At 39.8% G+C, this 20,872-nt stretch overlaps 1 non-coding gene and 1 pseudogene across 1 annotated transcript; both read right to left on the reverse strand.

Moving 5' to 3' along the window:
- Positions 1–863: 863 nt before the first annotated feature.
- On the reverse strand, positions 864–970 carry LOC118487806. The gene has a single exon (XR_004882749.1). It is a non-coding gene; the product is annotated as a small nucleolar RNA R71 (small nucleolar RNA).
- A 15,848-nt stretch (positions 971–16,818) lies between these two features.
- On the reverse strand, positions 16,819–19,472 carry LOC110912512 (annotated as a pseudogene).
- Positions 19,473–20,872: the final 1,400 nt, after the last annotated feature.

The raw sequence follows: 20,872 nt of genomic DNA on the forward strand, positions 1-20,872 counted from the left end.
GATTTTAAGAAAGTTAGGAATCAACGGCCTAATCATATTTTTATTTTTCTTTAATTTTTTTAGGATTTTTTCTTAGATTTTCAGCTTCTGCAGAGTTCAGCACGGGGCCGTGCCTGGTCGGACACGGGCCGTGCCCAGCATCGTTACTGGCAGTTTTTGTTTTCCAAGTTACAGAAGGCTGACCACGGGGCCATGCCGGTGCAACACGGTGCCGTGTCCAACTTCCAGTAACTGGGATCTGGAAAACAATCACTGAAATTCCAACCACGGGCCGTGTTCACTCAACACGGGGCCGTGGTGAACCTTCTGACCAACATTCTTTTCTGTTTTTATTGCAGGACTTGGAACCCGACGCCAACCTCACGTAGTGTATGAGCTCCAGTTCCAATAAAGACATAAAAGAACCACTAGAAGAACCCGAACGCTTTCTCAGAAAAAGGTTAAAAGCCAAAAACCAAGAGAAGGTTTCGGGTGATCCACCTCCAATGGCGGACCAACGTACCCTTATGGATTATCTACGACCCACCGTAGGTAATCTAGGCGCCGCTATCAATGCTCCGAATGTCGAAGCCAATAACTTCGAACATCGGCCGCATTTGATACAAATGCTCCAAAACTCCGCAACCTTCCACGGGCTTGCGGACGAGGATCCCCATCTACATATAACTAATTTCTTGGAAATATGTGATACCTTTCGGATCAATGGAGCATCAAACGACGCCATCCGCCTCCGTATGTTTCCCTTCTCACTAAAATACCGAGCGAAAGCTTGGCTCAACACCCTCCCAGCTGGATCGGTAAACACCTGGGATGAACTAGCCCAAAAATTTCTATATAAGTATTTCCCTCCTTCTAAAACTGCTAAGTTAATGGCTGAAATTAATACATATTCACAAGAGGACGGGGAATCCTTATATGAAACTTGGGAAAGGTTCAAGGAGCTATTACGCAAGTGTCCCCATCACGGCCTCGCAATATGGCAACAAGTATCCACTTTCTATAATGGATTGTTGCCACACACTAGGCAGACACTTGATTCTAGCTCCGGGGGACTTTTAGGTAATCGACGCCCACACGAAATATATAATCAAATTGAGGAAATTGCTCAAACCAATTTTCAATGGCACACCCCCGGGGAAATAAGTCTATCGCCCAGGGCGCCCATAAGGTCGATGAAAGCACTTCTTTACAAGCCCAAATCGAGGCTCTTTCTTCAAAGATAAAAAAAATTGGAAATGACAAAAACAGTCTCGGTTATGGCTTGTGAAGGGTGTGGTGGGTCACATGAAAATTGGAGTTGCATGAAAGAAACAGACGATCAACAAGAAATGGTAAACTACATTGATAATAGACCTAGGCCGTCGGGTCCCCCAACGGGAACTTACAACCAAGGATGGCGAAACCACCCAAACCTTGGTTGGAGGGAACCCGGCAATAGTAGTAACCAACAAACCCAACGAACAAACTTTCAGCAACCAAGAAATGAGTCACAAAATTTCACTCAACAACAAGGTGGACGAGAAAGGCTCGAAGATACTATATCTCGCCTCGTCTCTGACACTGATAAGAAAAACTCGGAAAGATTTCTACAATTAGAATCTAATTTTAGAAATCAACAAGCTAGCATTCAAAACATAGAAAAACAATTAAATCAAATAGCTCAAAACTTTTCCGAGAGACCACAAGGCGCATTACCCAGCAATACCGAAACAAACCCAAAGGCGCAAGTTCACCTCATCACACTACGAAACCGCACCGTAGGGCCTGCAGAAGTGCCACCGCCAACGGAAGAAACAGTACCGAGACCTCTGCAGGAGAAGAACTCTCCTCCACCACCAGAGCCGACCAAGGCTCCGCGAGTTCCGTACCCCGGTAGGTTAATTCGTCAAAAGACAAATGAGCAATTCGCAAAATTCGAAAGTCTGTTAAAACAATTGCACGTCAATATTCCTTTTATCGAAGTCCTAACCCAAATGCCCAAATACTCTAAATTCATGAGGGACTTCCTTACGCATAAGAGGAAAATCGAAAATTTGCAATTAGTTAATTTAGGCGAAGAGTGCTCTGCCCTCGTGCTCAATAAACTTCCCCAAAAGAAAATCGATCCCGGAAGCTTCACGATTCCATGCTCAATAGGGGAATCGCCCGTTCGCAATGCCTTAGCCGACCTAGGAGCTAGCATTAACCTCATGCCCTCGTCAATGTTCAAAAGGCTCGGCTTAGGAACCACGAGCCCTACAAAAATGAGCATACAACTCGCTGATCGATCCGTCAAATTCCCACAAGGTGTCATCGAGAATGTCTTGGTAAAGGTAAGCAGATTCGTTTATCCAGCTGACTTTGTCATACTCGATATGGAGGAAGACACCGAGGTCCCCCTTATACTAGGGAGACCCTTCCTTGCCACAGCCCAAGCAGTGGTGGATATGAATGACGGGACACTCACCTTGAGGTATGGGGATGATGAAGTAAAATTCGGAGTTGGGAAGAGAATAGAAGATGACGACCCGGTCAATTACATGAAGGTTATTGATTCGAGCTTGGATGCTGCTCTCCGACGGTGTAACATGGGACGCCAAGCATCCCACTCAGAAAATATATAACCTCGAATCGGGTCTAGCCAAGGACCCTTATAAACGTGGCGCACCACGGAGGCATTCCGCGGAACTATCCTTAGTTTAGTTTAATCTTTTAGTCTTATTTTGCAGAATAAAACACACTCATGGTGGTAATGGATGAAAAAGGGAACGAGAAAAATGGAACCATGCACAAAGAACAGAGCAACCCGACACAAATCTCCATCACAGAAGGCTCAACACGGGCCGTGCCCAACCAACACGGCCCCGTGCTGAGCCACCTGCAGGAAAACACCTAGTTCAGGTAACTGGACACGGGCCATGTTCAGCGGACACGCCCCCGTGTCCAGGCTTCTGTTTCAATTCTCTAATTTTTTTGTTACTGGCACTTGACCACGGGGCCGTGCCCGGTCACCACGGGGCCGTGTCCAGGATGCCAGTAACATAAATCTTTGCTTTTTAACTTACTTTTACACATCCTAATCGACCAAAAACCTTATTTTTGGACACATTGAGGACAATGTGTAATTTAAGTATGGGGGGATGCTAAAACCTTGAATTTTGCAAATCCTAAACACAAGCCTTACACAAAACTCTATTGGAACCGCTAAACACCCCAAATTTTTTTCAAAAACTTTTTCATTTTTTTTATTTTTATTTACTTGTCTTAGTTTAAGTTGGGAATAACAAGTTCTAAAAAGGTTATATATTTACAAGTTTACAACCGATAGCGTCGTGATAACAAAGAACCAACATAAGAAAATTATGAAACGGCATAACAAGTCTAGTTAAAAATTCGATTATATATACTTGATCACATTAAAAACCCATTCCCACAAAAGTGAGTTTTGAGCCTTTATTGATCATAAAAATATACATATTTAGACTAAATGCTCATTTTTCGTTTCTTGTGTGAATAGCCGCTTGGTTCTTACAAATCTAGAACTTGCCACAACAATACATTCCCGGTCCTTACCAACTTAAACCCAAGTAAGTAAATGATGGAGGCATTAGGACTAACCATTTTTCTTTCAAAACCATTATTTTTTAATTTTTTTTTATCACCTACCTAAAATCCCCCTAGATAGCCCCTTTGAGCCTAAACCTTTCATTTCATTACCCCAAAACCCTTTTTACCCACCAAAAACCATTTTTATTTTTCACCCTTTATTTTAGTAACAAGCTCGGTTCTTCGTAAACTCGCCTTTTTTGTGATGAAAAAAAAACAACAATGATGAAGTCAAAAACAAACAAAAGCTATATAAAAGCTTTTTTGGAGAAATACTTCAAAATAAAAAGTCGCTAAAGACAAGGTATTTTACGAAAACCGACGTTTTTTACGATTTTTCGCCCTTTTTACTAACCACTAACCCAACCACCCACCTTTAACCCAAGCCTAACCCTTCACCCCAAAAGTCCTCTTGATATTTACAAAGGTAAAAAGTTAAAAAGGAGGAGGATTGATTGCTTGGCAAGCCTATGGAAGGCGTAAGTTCCATGCCGCTCTCGAGTGATTCACTTAAAAAATACACCTTCGGCCGAGTGTTGAGTGATCCCCCGTGAGGTATGTGAACTTGTATATAAATGGAATTTTAATAAGGCATGCTATGCCCAAATAAGTAATTTATCTTATGAAACGTTCAAAATAAATCATAACGAATAGGATTGTAAATAAATAAAAATAAAACTTACAAAGACCTTGGATTCCCGACACTCTAGGACAAGCTAAAAACTTTCTCTTCTACCTATTCCATTTGGGAGTGTAAGCCACATTTAAAGAGTTTTGCTTGAGGACAAGCAAAAGTTCAAGTGTGGGGGTATTTGATGTGTGTAAAATGCAACATATAAATCACATCAATTAAGGCATAAAACTAACCATTTTTAAGTACTAATGTTGGAAAAAGAGTGTTTTTGTCTTCCTTTTGTATTTTCAGGATGAAATGAGCTCAAAATCACAAAAGAAGCAAAAAGACAACTAATTCTAGCATAAATACAAGAAAAGGAACAAAAGTAGACTGCCCGGACCCTCAACGGCACCTCCCAAGGCAAAGAAGAGAAAACAGAGACTGAACACGCCCCGTGTCCAGCGAACACGGGGGCGTGCCCAGGAAGCAGCAGAAAAGACAAACCAGTAGAAGCTTCCATTGCCCACCACGGGGCCGTGTCCAGCGGGCACGGGGGCGTGGTGAAAGTACAGCAGGCGCATTAATTGTAATTGCGAATTACAATTAATGAAGAGAGAGAATGTCAGACGGGCAAGGGGGCGTGTCCAGCGGACACGGGGCCGTGCCCAGCCTTCTGTTCAGCCTATAAATAGGGGTGCTTGGTTTCATTCCATTTCATCCCTTGGCAGACCACCTCTCTCACACTTCATCCACCACCCACCACCACCATAAAACCATCATCCATCACCATCATCCATTGTCCATCGTAGAGTGTGTGAGTCGTCTCGGGATCCAAGATTGATCGTAAGAGTTCTTGACAATCAAGGCCATGTTTGCCTAAGTCTCTTACATCACTTGGTGAAGACAAGTGTTTAGTATAATACTTTTTATTTTTAATCTTTTGCACTTTTTATTTGGTTTTGTATTAAAGACTTTAATAACTAGTTACTTATGTTGAAGGTGATCTTTCCTTATCGTTTGTCCGTGGTGTCTTGGCGTTATTTTACTGTCTATATAAAATAAAAGATTTTCACCATTCATATCTCCACGGTCTATATGGAGGTATGTTGGCTACCTGGTCGGGGGTTAAGGGAACGGTTTGGTAAGGGTCTTGCCCTTCTTCAGCGTTTAGAGGTCCTGCTTGGGACCTGGGTCAAATTTAGTAGGATCTCCTTCAATACCCAGAGGTATTGGATGGAGGGGATCCAAACTCTTTGACCCCCTCATAAGTTAACTACTATTAATACTATAACCCGGCTATTTAGGACTGTATCCCTGCTGACTCAGACTACTTAGCCGAGGGTAACGTCACCGCCAAAAGCGGGGCCTACCACAATTTGCATTAATAACTTAATTCATTATCTTTCAATAATCCGACCCTTTAGGATTGTATCCTTGCTGACTCAAACTACTGGGTTGAGGGTAACGTCGCCTTCAAAAGAGGGGCCTACTACAATAACTAAGATAATCTCTTAAACAAGTACAAAAGTGCGAAAATAATCAAAGGTTATACTAATACACGTGTCGGATCCAAGTGATTCATCTTGTCTATCTGTTTTTATTTTATTTTATTTTTCAGCATTTAGTTAGTTTTTATTTTTCTTAGTTTAAAACATTTTTCTCACTTTTTGATTTGGTTAGACGTTGAGGATAAACCGGTATTAAAAGCTCTTGTGTCCTTGGACGACCTCGGTATCTTACCAACACTATACTACGTCCACGATGGGTGCACTTGCCCATATGTGTGTTTAGTGTTAGTAAATATCGTGTTTTATAAATTTAAAACTTGGCTAAAAGTGTAAAAAGGGGCTTAAATATACATCTAAAATATATTACACTACACACGCATCAGCAGCCACGTTTTTCCCCACCGGAGCAGGAAGAAATCCTTCACCGTTTAAATAGGGTAGAACGAGACTTTGAGCAAGAACGTAAGAACAATCGTGGAGTCCTTAAAGGCCTAGCAAACCTGCTAAAGGGGAAGAAGAAGCGAGATCATTAGTCTTTATATGTTCTATTGTATTTCCTATTTTAATCAAGTCCCTGTGTGGACATCTATTTGTTTTAGTCCCTGCGTTGACATTTATTGTGTTTAGTCCCTGCGTGGACAATTGCCTTTCAGTCCCTGCGTGGACTTATCTTTTGTCCCTGTGCGGACATCTATCCTTGTATTTGGTCCCCGCGTGGACTTGTTTTCTGTGAACCTCTGCGTAGGTATTTTGTCTATTTGAAAGTCCCGTTTAGGGCAGTGTGTAATCATTATTATGATTAATGGAATGATAAGTTTATAAATTTCATTTTTGTCATTTTAATACATTATTATATGAAATTAAAAATCATTCCTTTTAATTAAGTCTACCTAGATAAAGAATCTTAATGGTGAGACCTAGCCTGGTGTCATTATAAGACCCGGCCAGATGGTGAGACCTGAGTAAAAGATTCAGATTCCTGTTAACCTCTGTAAACATGTTAACATTCTTGGCAAATGTGATTCGTTAAAATCACACGCGTCATTCTTATAAGAATCTTTCGGAGGATTCCAAAACCTAAGTTAATGATTTATTAATCATGGGTTAAATCATCCATTAGTGATGTAGTGCCTACGGGCCATACTTATTGTCATATAAGACAAAAGACAGTTGTAGTCTATGACTCCCTGTCAGAAAAGGTAAAAGAACTATGGTTCAAACCTTCATGCCTTGATTCTCTGAAATCCTGGCTTATATTATAAAACGTCCTTGTGACTAGGCTTTTGTGCCACTAACAATATTGTTTGTAATTAGGATAAGTTATATTCAAATCCTAAATGGAAGTGACTAACAAATTAACCAAATATGGTCTATGTTTACCATGGTTAATGAATTGCCATAAAAGACAATTCCATAATAAACTCCTAAATAGAATTCTGTCATATTCCTTGTAGCAGATCAAGATCTCGATGGCTGACCCAAATGGAGTTAATAGCCAATCAAAGGAGGATGAAAATGATAACGCCCAAATTCATATAACGGGCGCTGAATTGAAAGCTTTAGTAGACGATGCTGTGAAGACGGCCTTAGATCGGCAGTACGAAGAATATAGCGAGTCTCGAAGCACGACCCGATCTGCACCACACTCTAAACCAAAAACCCATTCTGAACCTCACAGCAAACCACCCTCGACCCAGCCTAAACCTAAGAAGGATGACGATCGACACTCATCAAATGAGAATAGTGTCCATCCTAAGAAGATAGTGGTCGATGATGCACCTCGTGCCAGGGGTTGCACGTATAAGTATTTCATTTCTTGCAAACCCCGAGATTTCACTGGGGAAAAGGGCGCTGTGGATTGCATGACCTGGCTGGACGAAATGGACACAGTTGTGGACATTAGTGGTTGTGCTGAGAGGGATGTGGTGAAGTTTGTATCCCAGTCATTTAAGGGTGAAGCCCTAGCATGGTGGAGATCATTGGTTCAAGCCTCTGGGAAGGTTGCTTTGTATAGCATGTCGTGGGAGGAATTTATTGCTCTCATCAAAGAAAACTACTGCCCTCAGCATGAGGTTGAGAAGATAAAATCTGATTTCTTATCATTGGTCATGAAGAACCTGGATTGCCAGGCATATCTCACTAGTTTCAACACCCTGTCAAGATTGGTTCCGTACCTTGTGACCTTGGAACCCAAACGGATCGCGCGTTTCATTGGGGGTTTGGCCCCAGAGATAAAAGCTAGCGTAAAGGCTTCTAGGCCTGCTACATTTAGATCCGTGACATATATATCTCTGTCTCTTACGCTGGATGCAGTAAGACAGAGATCTCTGAGAAATGCTGACACTGAGAAGAGGAAACGTGAAGATGATGATTCACGTAGGTCAAGCAAGAAGCATCGGGGGAATCGTGACCACAAGAAGGGATCGGAGACCAAGAAGAATGACCGACAGTCGGGCGATAGGCCCAAGTGCAATGTTTGTAAGAAGCACCATTTCGGAAGGTGCAGGTATGAACAGAAATCCCAGCCGAAAGCATGTGGGATTTGCAAGTCCTCTGAGCATAGGACTCTTGAGTGCAAGAAACTCAAGGATGCGACTTGTTACAGTTGCAACGAAAAAGGGCACATCAAGACTAACTGCCCGAAGATAGTGAAGAAGGCTGAAGAAGGGAAAAAGACCAATGCGAGGGTCTTTCAGATGAATGTTCAAGAGGCTATCCAGAACGACAACGTCATAACCGGTACGTTTCTTATCAATGATGTATTCGCAAGAGTGTTATTTGATTCAGGAGCAGAGAAATCCTTTGTGGATGATAAATTTTGTGAGTTGTTAAAATTGCTTGTTAAAACCTTGAATGTGAAATATGAAGTAGAACTAGCTGATGGGACTATGGGAACAGTCTCAACTGTTTTAGATGGATGTGTTATATCCATTAGGAATCACTCATTTCCTTTATCCTTGTTACCCTTTAAACTTGATGGTTTCGACGTAGTGTTGTGTATAGATTGGTTATCGCATAACCAAGCCCAAATTGTGTGCAACAAGAAACAAGTGGTAATCAAGACTCCGTCTAGAGAACCACTTACCATTCAGGGAGATACTCGACATGGATTGCCTGCACAAGTATCTATGCTAAAAGCATCCAGATGTTTGAAGAAAGGATGTGTCATTTATACAGCACAGGTGACTTTCGGGGAGGAAAAACCCAAGATTGAAGACATCCCAGTCATCTCTGACTATCCTGAAGTTTTCCCGGAAGAACTGCCTGGTTTGCCACCAGATAGGCAAGTGGAATTCAGTATCGACATCATTCCAGGAGCAGCGCCTATTGCAAGAGCACCGCATAGATTGGCGCCGACTAAAATGAAAGAATTGAGGACACAGCTAGATGATCTGCTAGCCAAAGGTTTTGTTAGACCAAGTTCATCTCCTTGGGGAGCACCAATCCTGTTCGTCAAGAAGAAAGATGGTTCGATGTGTCTATGCATCGATTACCGTGAGCTGAATAAAGTTACAATCAAGAATAGGTATCCTTTACCCAGGATCGACGATCTGTTCGATCAGTTGCAAGGAGCAAGCTACTTTTCCAAGATTGATCTAAGGTCAGGCTACCACCAATTGAAGGTTAAAGACGATGATGTGCACAAGACTGCATTTAGGACTCGCTATGGTCATTTCGAGTTCCTAGTGATGCCTTTTGGGCTCACTAATGCACCTGCCGCATTCATGGATCTCATGAATCGCGTCTGCAAGCCGTATTTGGATAAATTTGTCATTGTCTTCATCGATGACATCCTCATCTACTCCAAGAGTCAAGCTGACCACGTAAAGCTTCATCAAGAAAAGCTTTACGCCAAATTCTCTAAATGCGAATTTTGGCTACGAGAAGTCCAATTCCTTGGACATGTAGTCAGTGAGCGTGGTATCTAAGTGGATCCCGCCAAAGTTGAAGCCGTCATGAATTGGCAGGAGCCGAAGACGCCTACGGAGATTCGCAGTTTCCTAGGTCTAGCAGGATACTACAGACGCTTCATCGAGAATTTCTCAAGGATTGCTGCACCCCTAACTTCTTTAACTAGAAAGAATATAAAGTTTAATTGGGGTCCTAAGCATCAAGAAGCTTTTGATATCCTCAAACAAAAGCTAAGCAATGCTCCAGTGTTGACATTGCTGGACGGAATCTTAGAATTTGTCGTATATTGTGATGCATCGCACACCGGTATGGGTTGTGTGATTATGCAGAAGGGCAAGGTGATTGCCTATGCTTCGCGACAATTAAAGGTGCATGAAAAGAATTACACCACCCATGACTTGGAGTTGGGTGTCGTTGTATTTGTACTAAAACTATGGAGGCATTACTTGTATGGCATTAAATTTGTGATCTATTCTGATCACAAAAGCCTTCAGCACCTGTTCAATCAGAAAGATTTGAATATGAGGCAGCGACGTTGGATGGAAACTCTGAACGATTATGACTGTGAAATAAGACACCATCCAGGCAAGGCCAACGTAGTCGCAGATGCCTTGAGCAGAAAAGAAAGAGTGAAACCAATAAGGATCAATGCCAAGAGCATTGAAATCAAGAACAGTCTGAATGAGAGATTGTTAGCTGCACAGAAAGAAGCTGTGTCAGAAGCTAACTATCCTAACGAAAAGCTAGGAGTAACTGAAGAACAGTTATCCTATGGCAAAGACGGAATTCTGAGATTGAATGGAAGGATATGGGTTCCTGTTTATGGAGGTCTTCGTGACGTTATCCTTCAGGAAGCCCATAGTTCCTGATATTCCGTTCATCCTGGAGCTGATAAAATGTACCAGGACTTGAAGGCAAACTTTTGGTGGATAGGCTTGAAGAAGTCTATAGCCACCTACGAAGCAAAGTGTTTGACTTGTGCGCAAGTAAAAGCTGAACATCAAAAGTCGCCAGGCTTGCTGCAACAGCCTGAACTTCCCGAGTGGAAATGGGAAATGGTGACGATGGATTTCATCACCAAGTTGCCAAAGACAAAGAAGGGAAACGATACAATATGGGTAATAGTTGATAGACTGACCAAGTCAGCACATTTCCTACCCATAAAGGAGACTCATAGCTCCGATATACTAGCCCAGTTGTTTGTAGATAAGATTATAGCCCTTCATGGCGTGCCTGTGTCTATCATCTCTGATAGAGATACCAGATACACGTCACACTTTTGGAAAAGTTTCCAACAATCTTTTGGCACACGTTTGAATTTCAGTATGGCTTACCACCCTCAGACAGATGGTCAGAGTGAGCGTACAATCCAATCGTTGGAAGACATGCTTCGTGCATGCGCGATCGACTTAGGTGGTAGTTGGGATAACCACCTACCATTGGTCGAGTTCTCCTATAACAACAGCTACCATACGATATTAAGGCTGCACCTTTTGAAGCCCTATATGGTAGAAAGTGTAGAACGCTCGTTTGTTGGGCAGAAGTTGGAGATGTCCAGATGACAGGACCTGATATAATATTTGAAACAACGGACAAGATTGTCCAAATTCGCGATCGATTGAAAGCTGCCCGAGACAGGCAGAAAAGCTACGCAGATTTGAAGCGTAAGCCTTTCAATTTCGAAGTAGGCGACAAAGTATTGCTTAAGGTATCGCCCTGGAAAGGGGTGATGCGATTTGGTAAGAAAGGCAAATTAAGCCCGAGATATATTGGACCCTTCGAAGTAATTGAACGTGTCGGATCGGTTGCCTACAAATTAAACTTACCGGAGGAGCTCAGTGGTATCCACAATGTGTTTCACATCTGTAACTTGAAGAAGTGTTTCGCTGATGAATCAGTGGTTATACCGCATACAGATGTACACATCGACGAGAGCTTAAAGTTCGTTGAAAAACCTGTGTCGATCAAGGATCGACAGGTTAATAAGCTTCGCAGGAAGTATATACCGATAGTGAAGGTAAAATGGGATGCCCGTAGAGGTCCCGAGTATACGTGGGAGGTAGAGTCCACGATGAAAGAAAAGTACCCTCATTTATTTCAATAAATCTCGAGGTCGAGATTTCTTTTAAGGGGGTGAGGATGTAACACCTCGAAATTTTTGCGTCCAATAATGTATTGACACGTGTCATAAGTTTACACGTGGTATTAAATATTAAATAAGGACTAATGTTGACAAACATTGAAAGTATGTAAATTCAAGGGTTTAAAATGTCAACAAGGGATAAATATACTGTGCAGTAACCCTAAATGATGCTCGTACCTTCAAACGAATAAATCATGGATCGTACGGAACGAAATGTGGAAGAAAGTGAGAGATTACAAACTACAGGTGTTAAATGTGTCAACATGTTTAAGTTATACCTCTGAATGACCCTTTAACGAACCCGAGACTTTGTAACAGTAAGTTACGCTCACTAGAATGTACGATATAAATTTCGCAAGGTTCCGTTTTAAAACGAGAAAGTTATGATCAAATTCGTATGAGAGGGGTTAGAAGCGTCAACTTTGAAAGTTAGGACTTTTCGGGTAGTAATAATTTAACCGAGGACTTAACGGCGCGGGTAAAAGTTACGGGGCCCTTATACGTAATTTATCGAGGCCCAAAATGCAAAGTTACCCCTTCGAAACGCCAAAGACCAGTGCAATAATTAAAAAGATTTGAAAAATCTTACTTTTAGGTCTCAGGCGGGCCGCGTAAATGTAATAAGGGATCTTACGCAGGCCGCGCTGACAGTATAGATATGGGCTCTGATATTGAGATTCAGGCGACCCGCGTAAAGGTTACCTGATCATTAACGCAGGCCGCGTCAGCCTCCCAGATGCAGAAAATTCGGACATAAGCTATGCTGAGTGTTCTAACCGACTTATTGAGCAATAATGAGAGCATGGGCGCCCCCTAAACGTCCCCTAGCACTCAGGGACAGTTGTTGATCATCCAAGAACACTTGTAGGCCTTGTTGTGATGATCTTATGCATCCTAAACTAGTATAAAAGGACCATAAGTAGCAACATTGTTCTTCACACCTTCAACTTCTTTCTTGATCACTTCTGGAGCTCAAGCACTCTCTTTTAGCATCCCTGGTCGTGCATAGGACTCTTGTAAGTATGCTCCACCCTTTCTTGGTTAAATTTTGCTTAGTTATAGCTTAAAAGTCAATCCGTCGTAATTAACGATTGACTTAGCGGTTAATCACAAATGGTCCAGTGATTAGCCGAATCAAAGGTAGTTACATGTTGGTAATCATGTGGGCTTTAAACCCTTAAAAGAGCACCCTCTGATTCCCACTCTAACTAGTCCAAATGTCGAGTCAAACTTGCTTAGAAAAAGTCAATAGAATGCTAACTTTCGATTTTATGCATAATCAGTAATGTAGATGGCGTGTAACCTGTTTTGACACTCATAAAACATGATAATAAGTATTATAATTGGTCTAAGCTTGTTTGATCCGACCATTTACTGTTTTGACCCAGTTCGGAACCGAAAGTCGCAAAACTTTGACTTTTGCTTTGACTTCAGTTCTGACCCGTTATGGTATGATTTAGATATTCCTTAGGACTCTCTTAGGACCAGGTTACATGATGGTATAACCCTCTGTGACCGGTTCGTTGTTTGGCCGAGTCTTTCACACATTTCCGTTAAAAGCTCAAAAGTTGACCATAACACCCTTTTTACTTTAAAACAAGAATTTTGGATATGTGAAAGGACAATAACCTTAGTTACTGATTTCTAAGCATGTCCCTAAAATTTCACGTCAATCCGAGGTCTAGAATAGGAGTTATGCTAAATAGCGCAATTACGGAAACTTTAGTAATTAAACGGCGCAATTAACATAAAGCCTATCTAAACCCAAATTTTGACACCAAACCTTTTACACACTGATGTAAAATAATATTTTGAGATTTTTAAAGATTTTTAATTATTTTTAACCTGTTCATAACCTGCGGTTATGGCATCGATTCGGTAATTACCGAATATACCCTTTTCGGACATAACTTGAGTTCTACATGGTATTTTGACCCGATTCCAGTTGCTACTGATTTTAAATAATAAATAGAGTATTTTGGACTTTTTAAACTGTTCGGAAAACTCAGATTTCCTGTAGAACTCGGAAATCTCTTTTATAATCTTTAAAAAGACCGAAATACCCCTACGGGGCGTTTTTTGGGATTAAACTCATTATGGGCATAATGGAAGGCATCCTACTGATACCACAACCTCTTTAGAGCATATTAACTTAGGAAACATGTGTAGGACTCCTACGGTTACCCGTTACGCCTTTTACGCGTACGGTTCGGTTTATGTAACTAGTTTACATAAACTAGCCGAAACGGATCAAACCTTATCGTTTTTACTTCAAAATCCCGAGTGTGGTTATATTACCCATATAAAACAAGTCTTCAAACTTGTTGGGTCCAAACCACATTCCATTCCCGGTTTTCGCCTTTCACGCGATTAAACCGTATTTATCCTTTGAAACTGACCGGTCTAAGCTAAGGCTAAATTAAAGACCCGTTAGGATTCTAATAGGTTGTTATAAACCTTCATTCCAAAATAGGAGACCAGTAAAAGATACTTGCATTTGTTTGTTGAGGTTATTACTTGCGCAGGTAAATACTTTTAACTTATTTTCCGTTATGCGGGCTTGGGTTACGGTATATAAAAATACCGCTTGGTCGGGCAATTGACCCCAACTCATTAGTAGTTGGGTATTATCAATGTGACCCTTTTAAAATTTTTTTTTGTTGGCTTTACGCCTTTGGGAGCTTAATGACCATGTCCCGGATATCCTTGGCATCATTTTACGAAACGGCCAGGACCTCGACACGCGGGTGTAGGCGTATAGCTGACAATGTGTCTATATTTATAAAGGTATAACCGTTGGTTTTCCCGCCACGACTTTATGCTTTGTGGTGTGTCTATTAACCTTAAACCCGGCACGACCCGGGCGACCGAACGCATAGTGAACATGTAATTCTTTTACAAGATTAAATTCGATTAATTATCCCAAGTTATAAAGAGTTTGTGCCTTGTGCATTCAAATCAATTTTATTAAACATTTTTACAAAAGTGTCGGTTGAATGTATTTACCAGTGTAAACTGACGTACTTTCCCCAAAAAGATTAAATGCAGGTTCTACACGAAATAGGCTGGCCACTCCTTAGCATCGCTAGAGTCTCGCAAGCTTGGGATGCCACGATCTGTTGAACAATATTTCTATTTTCATTTTGATCCCCTGTGGATTTATTTCGACTACTTGTGATACTTGGATATTACATTCGATAGTTGAAATATATCTATCTTTATGCTTTCGCTGTGCATTTAAATATTGTGTGGTTTGACTATATTGTTGCCAACTACGTCACGGTAATCCCCCACCGGGCCCACCGGTAAAACACGTGAAAATCGGGGTGTGACAATGAACGTGACAAGTGATGACTTTATAGAAGAGGACGTGGTTGAAGTTTAAGGGATAAAAAAGGGAAATTCACTAACCGAGCCGACCGGGTGGATTGAACTTCCGATGAAGAAGTATTGTTGGCTAAATCATACGTTCACGTTTCGGCCAACTAGGATAAAAGAAATCAACAAAAAAAAAAAAAAGACTTTGCGGAAAACCATTCTAAAACACTACATAGTGCTTGAGGGTAGAAGCGAGCGAACGACCGATCAGCTAAACTCAAAATGGTCGACAATGCTGACTAAAATTAACTGATTCAACGGTTTTTCCATTCAAGTGGTATAATTTATATTTATTTTTAATTACATTCATTATATTTTTTAGTTAATTGTAGAGTCTATTTATTTTTATTTACATTCTTTATATTTTTTTTTAAATTTTTAACTCTATATGATCGCATACATAAAAGCGGGTGCAAACGATTTGGATGTTATGGAAAAGGTGCTTAAAAATTACTAAGATAAACATAATCATGCTTTCAAGCTTGTTAGGGGCGTGGAAGGTTGTTAAAGACAAGCAAAATGGAGTTAGATCTCGTCGTTGAACAAAGAATCCAGTGGAAGTTCAAACAAGAGAAAATCATCGAATTCTACCAACTTCGGTACATCCGAAGATTAGAGGACAACTGATAAGTTGGTGCCGGACTTGAATGAGGAAATCAGTCCAACACAACCAAAGAAAAAGAGTAGACAACCACCTGGTTCGTCAAGCTAACACAATAGAAGTGTACACATTATTGAAGGAAGCGCGAAATAAGCGTTGATGGATGCTAGGGCAACAAAATATTATGAAAGCTAGAGCATTGATTAAGGAATAACACGGAAGTGTCGCCCAAACGATGATGGACAGAGACCTTAAGACGTATACTCGACCAAATAACCGTCTAGAGTACGAAATGCAAAAAGCCGCTATAGCCCGCAGGCAACAAATTGCTTCAAAAATAAATGGTCGACGAATCATTTAGCGGATATTTAGTTTTTTTAAATGCCACATTTTTTAGTTTGAATTTTCGAATTTCATTTTTTAGTTGAATTATGTAATTTTGTTATTAAAATGAAATTTAATTTTATTACATTTAACTTATTTATATTAAAAAATAATAATTTGTACAGTACTTGTGGGTAGACTCCGTCAGTATTTTTCCTATCTAGGATATTTGAAATGTAAAATTGACATGACAACGCAAAATTGAACGGAGTTAAAATACTACCCTAGATTGCCCCTTCCAAACCACATGCCTATTCATGTAGTTAACTTGTCAATTATGATCATAGGGGCTAACTTGAACATGTCATCAACTATTATTCCAATGGCTGGACCCTATCTTTTAAACTATTTAGCACTAAAAAATACAACCTATAGTTGTCAATATCTCTAGATCAAGTGGTGGAGGGCTTGTATTTCTCTTGAGAGATGCAGGTTCGACTCTCACTTGGTGCAGAGTGAGGCACTGGTGGGCAATGATAGGAGACCCAGGGACACCTGGGTTGGATCCTTGAGCCAAACGGGTTTTACCGGTATTTTCACTGTCGTGCCTACGGGCGGGTGGGTTACCGGGTTTTCCCCGGAATTGGTGGTGGACTCGGGTTACTCTCGGAGTACTCCGTTTGTCCAGTGGGTGTCCCGAAAGTGCTCGGGATTGAGTTTGTTGGCCGTTAAAAAAAAAAAATACAACCAATACGAAAACATACACTAAAATATATAAAAAAGGGTCAAAAATACACAATAACGCACATCATTCTTTACGTTGACATTATTATAGTTATAGATTTAAATAAATTCACCACGACAACACAACATGGTGTGTTTTTATTCGTTAATTGCAAACCTTTGTTGACTTGACTATCCAGTTATAGCACACAAATTCACCCCCTTCATATTTTTCCTTTGGGCCCCTGAAGAAACGTTTATTTCATCACGACCCCTCTTTTTATTCTCTTCTTTCAAAACCACCCCAAACAGCTTGAAACCATTTCCTACTTCTTCTTCTTCATCATCATTCCCCCCCCCCCACCACCACCTTGCATTGCCATTTCACCAGCCACCGCATTTCCCGTCATGATGCGATCAATCTGATCTGGCGCCACCTTCATGTTTCGGGTCAGGAACGCCACCAGATCATCACATTGTTTCTTCATTTGTTCTAGTTCTGTCTTCAGTGTTTGTTTTTCTTGTTTTAGTTTATCATTTTCGTCGGATAATGTCTCGAGTGCTTCCATGGTTGGAGTGTCAACCGAGCCAGGGTTCTTTGAATCCGGTGAAGAGGTTGAGCTGGATCCATGATCGTCGCTGGAATTAGTTTGACCGTTTTCACCTTCTGGCTTCTCAGTTGTGTGAGCCTGGGATGCTGTCGCGGTTTTTCTACGACGGATTTGGATTAGAAGCTCTTTATGCCCGCGTTTGAAATTCTCATTTGCAAACTCCCATTTGTCTGGTACGGTTTTTCTAAACCCCTGTAGGTATAAATATGAAAGGTTGAGAAAAGGAGTCTAGAATAAAATTCTTTGGATTAGTAGGTTTTTTTTTAGGATGGGACTAGGTTTATCATATCAGTTTTTCGGTTATTCGATTTAAAAAATTTAAAATAGAATTCGAATAAGCTAGCTTGTTCGAATTCAGGCCAACAAGCCGAATTAAATATTTTTTAATAGAATTCGAATGAGCTTGTTCGAATTTAGGCCAGTAAGCCGAATTAGCAAAAAAATTGTAAAAAAATAAAATAAAACCATAGGTATATTACATAAAAACATATATCATAAGCATATATATTTATAGTGTAAGAATCAAATACAAATTAGTTTTAAAATACAAAATGACCTTTAATGAGAAGTGAAGGAAGCTTTTTTTTTTTTTTTTTTTTTCCAATCTACTTACACATGATGTTTGATTGCAAAATGTAAAAAAAATCGTGTATTTACACTAGTAGAGTAATTATGTAGAGTAATTACCCTAGCGTAATTTCATAATTACCCTAGAATAATTACATAATTACTCTATTAGAGTTAATGCACGGTTTTTAGATTCTTAGAGTAAAATACATGCTTGACAAGATGGGAAAAAATTCAAAAAAAAAAAAAAAAAAAAAAACTCTCCTTCACTTCTCTTAATAAGTCCAATCTGTATGTAAAGATTCATTTGTACCGGAACCTAACCCTTTATTTTTATATAAAAAAAGTAACTAATTTTGAGGCCAACTCAATAAATCATAACTATACTACGTAATAAAATTAAAATTGTGTATCATGCTTTCGATTTGTTCAAGTAGACCGATATACTTGAATTCGAATCAGAGATTCGGTTTGAATAAAGAGACTATTCGAATAGCCGAAATTCGAATCCAAATTCGAGTTGAATTTTGGTTTTCTCAAGTCTGATTCGAATAATAAAATAGTTGAGGATTGGTACTAGAAGGAACTAAACATGCTTTCTAGTGTAGCAAAGATTAAACAAGGATAAACATACCATGTACACTTGCCACACTAGCAAACCTATGAAGTTGGTTTGTCACACCAACATGCTCAAAAACATTCACACATGTCTTGAGTTTGCTAGTACAGATAACCAACTAGCTAAAAGTACAAAAGGTTAACCTCTAGAACTACCAAAATACTTTCTACACCACCTATCCAAAAAAAAAAAAAAATCACTACAACCCCTTCCAATTTCAATAACAAAATACACTAAAGCAAGAGGAGAAAAACCAAACATACATAAGTATTAAGCTGGCGAACAAAGCTGGAGAAATTATTATGCTTAAACGAATTCGGCAACAAATCCCTAGCAAAATCAGCAGTTTTCCAAACAATAAAACTAGTTCCAATTTCATTCCATGAAATCACATCATCAGTCTCCGGATCATCCACCAACAAATACGTCTTACTCAAAAAAGGCGCCGGTGCTGACCGGTTAATCATTTTCCACACTTGTCTTCAAATCTCAAATAAATTCTCAAAATATTACGAACCAAATCAATAACTAAATAGCATAAGAGCGGTTAGAAACTCCCAACTCCAACAGTAAAAACCCGAAACGAATAAGTGAGAGCGAGCCAGGTCGTAGCTGGATCGATTAGCGGGTGATGATGATTTTTTCTTAGTTTCTTCCATGTATGTGTAGTAATTGAATTCGAATACAGGTTGTAAATGAAACAAACATAACTTTCTCCACACCAGACGTCAATTTTCGACGATCAGGATTCGGAAGTAAGAGATCGAAGAAGAGAAGATTACTATAACAACAATGATGATGGTGATGATGATTTTGAAGGGGTGGTTTATGAGGATTTGTGTATGAAAATATTTGAGATGATATATAGAAATGCAGGGGTGTAGGTATGGGGATGAAAATAGGGGAGGTGTGTTCTAGAAGGTTATTGGAGCAAGTGGGTGGGGACATGTTGAAAATAAGACAACATTCGAAAGTTCAAAAGCGACATTTGAGAAAATATCTAGAACTTATGATTACATATTCTACGCGTTGTTTATGTCATTAATATTTTCATTCCTAATTCGTTTTTGAGTTAGTTACGTTTTTCGTTTACATGGTTTGTCATAAATCACTATTTCAGTATATTAATTTAAAAATTGTTAAGACATTCCATGTGGTTTTACTTTCATAACTATTAGAGTCCATCCACACTAATGTCATCCAATTTTTCTGTTTGTTTATTTGAAATAAACCATAATGTCACTGTTAACAAAATTAAAATTAAAATTAAACTGAAATAAATAAAGATTTAGTTACCTTTTGCATTTCCGTGGTTTGTTAAAAATAATTACTACAGTCCGTTAGTTTTAAAAATTGCCAAAACAGTACCAATATCCTTTACTTTACTTTTCACCCTCCCCGTTTCTTAAGATCCGGCCATATAATTTTCCCCATCACAATCGACATAGTAGGAAAACTTAAGGCCTACCTAAAAAACTTGAGGGTGGTGGGCATAATGGGTGGTGGACATGGTCATCCTTTAGGTATGTGTGTGTGGTGGTGGGATATGTTGAAGATGGATGAAGTGGAGATGGTGAGGAGCTGGAGCAGGTGATCTTCCTGCTGGAATTGAGGAAACAGGGAGAGCGAATGTAAGACCCTAAACCGTTTTAACCAAAAACTGTAACACCCCGAAAACGGGTTTGGTAATTAAACCACGATAATACTAAAGAGCAAGTAAAATACCGTTAGCGGTAAAGATTAACCCGGAAATTTTTAGGATTTAAACAAGTAAGCCTAATAATAAATAAAAAGAGAGCAAACGATTTATGAAGACAAAGTTTATAAGGAGCCCGAGTTAACGGGACTTAAAATAAAAAGGATTATAACTCCCTGAACCCACTAAGTTAACTAGGAATAATTAACCTAGTTAGTGATGTGTAAATAAGTAATAAAACATGGAGTTCTAGTCCCTAATAGTTAAAATTAAATTTGAGGGACCAAAATCGTTAAAAAGAAAACAAGGTTTTATTTAATAAAAATTAAAAACACAACACACACATAGTGTGTGTGTGTGTGTTTGTTAATCTCCAGGAGAGTAAACAAGGGGAAAGCCCTAGTTCTTCCATAAATCACCAAATTGGAAGGGAAATTGGAGCTTAAATTCATGAATAAACGCGTATAAACGATCACCAAGTCATGGGGATCACAAGGTATGTCAAATTTTGCAAGTCGGTGATATCTTGAATTTTAGGATGGACACTCATAATCGAAATTCGGGAAAGAATGTTGAATGCATGGGTGAT

This window comes from Helianthus annuus, chromosome 15, assembly GCF_002127325.2.
Source record: "Helianthus annuus cultivar XRQ/B chromosome 15, HanXRQr2.0-SUNRISE, whole genome shotgun sequence".
NCBI classification, from domain to species: domain Eukaryota; kingdom Viridiplantae; phylum Streptophyta; class Magnoliopsida; order Asterales; family Asteraceae; genus Helianthus; species Helianthus annuus.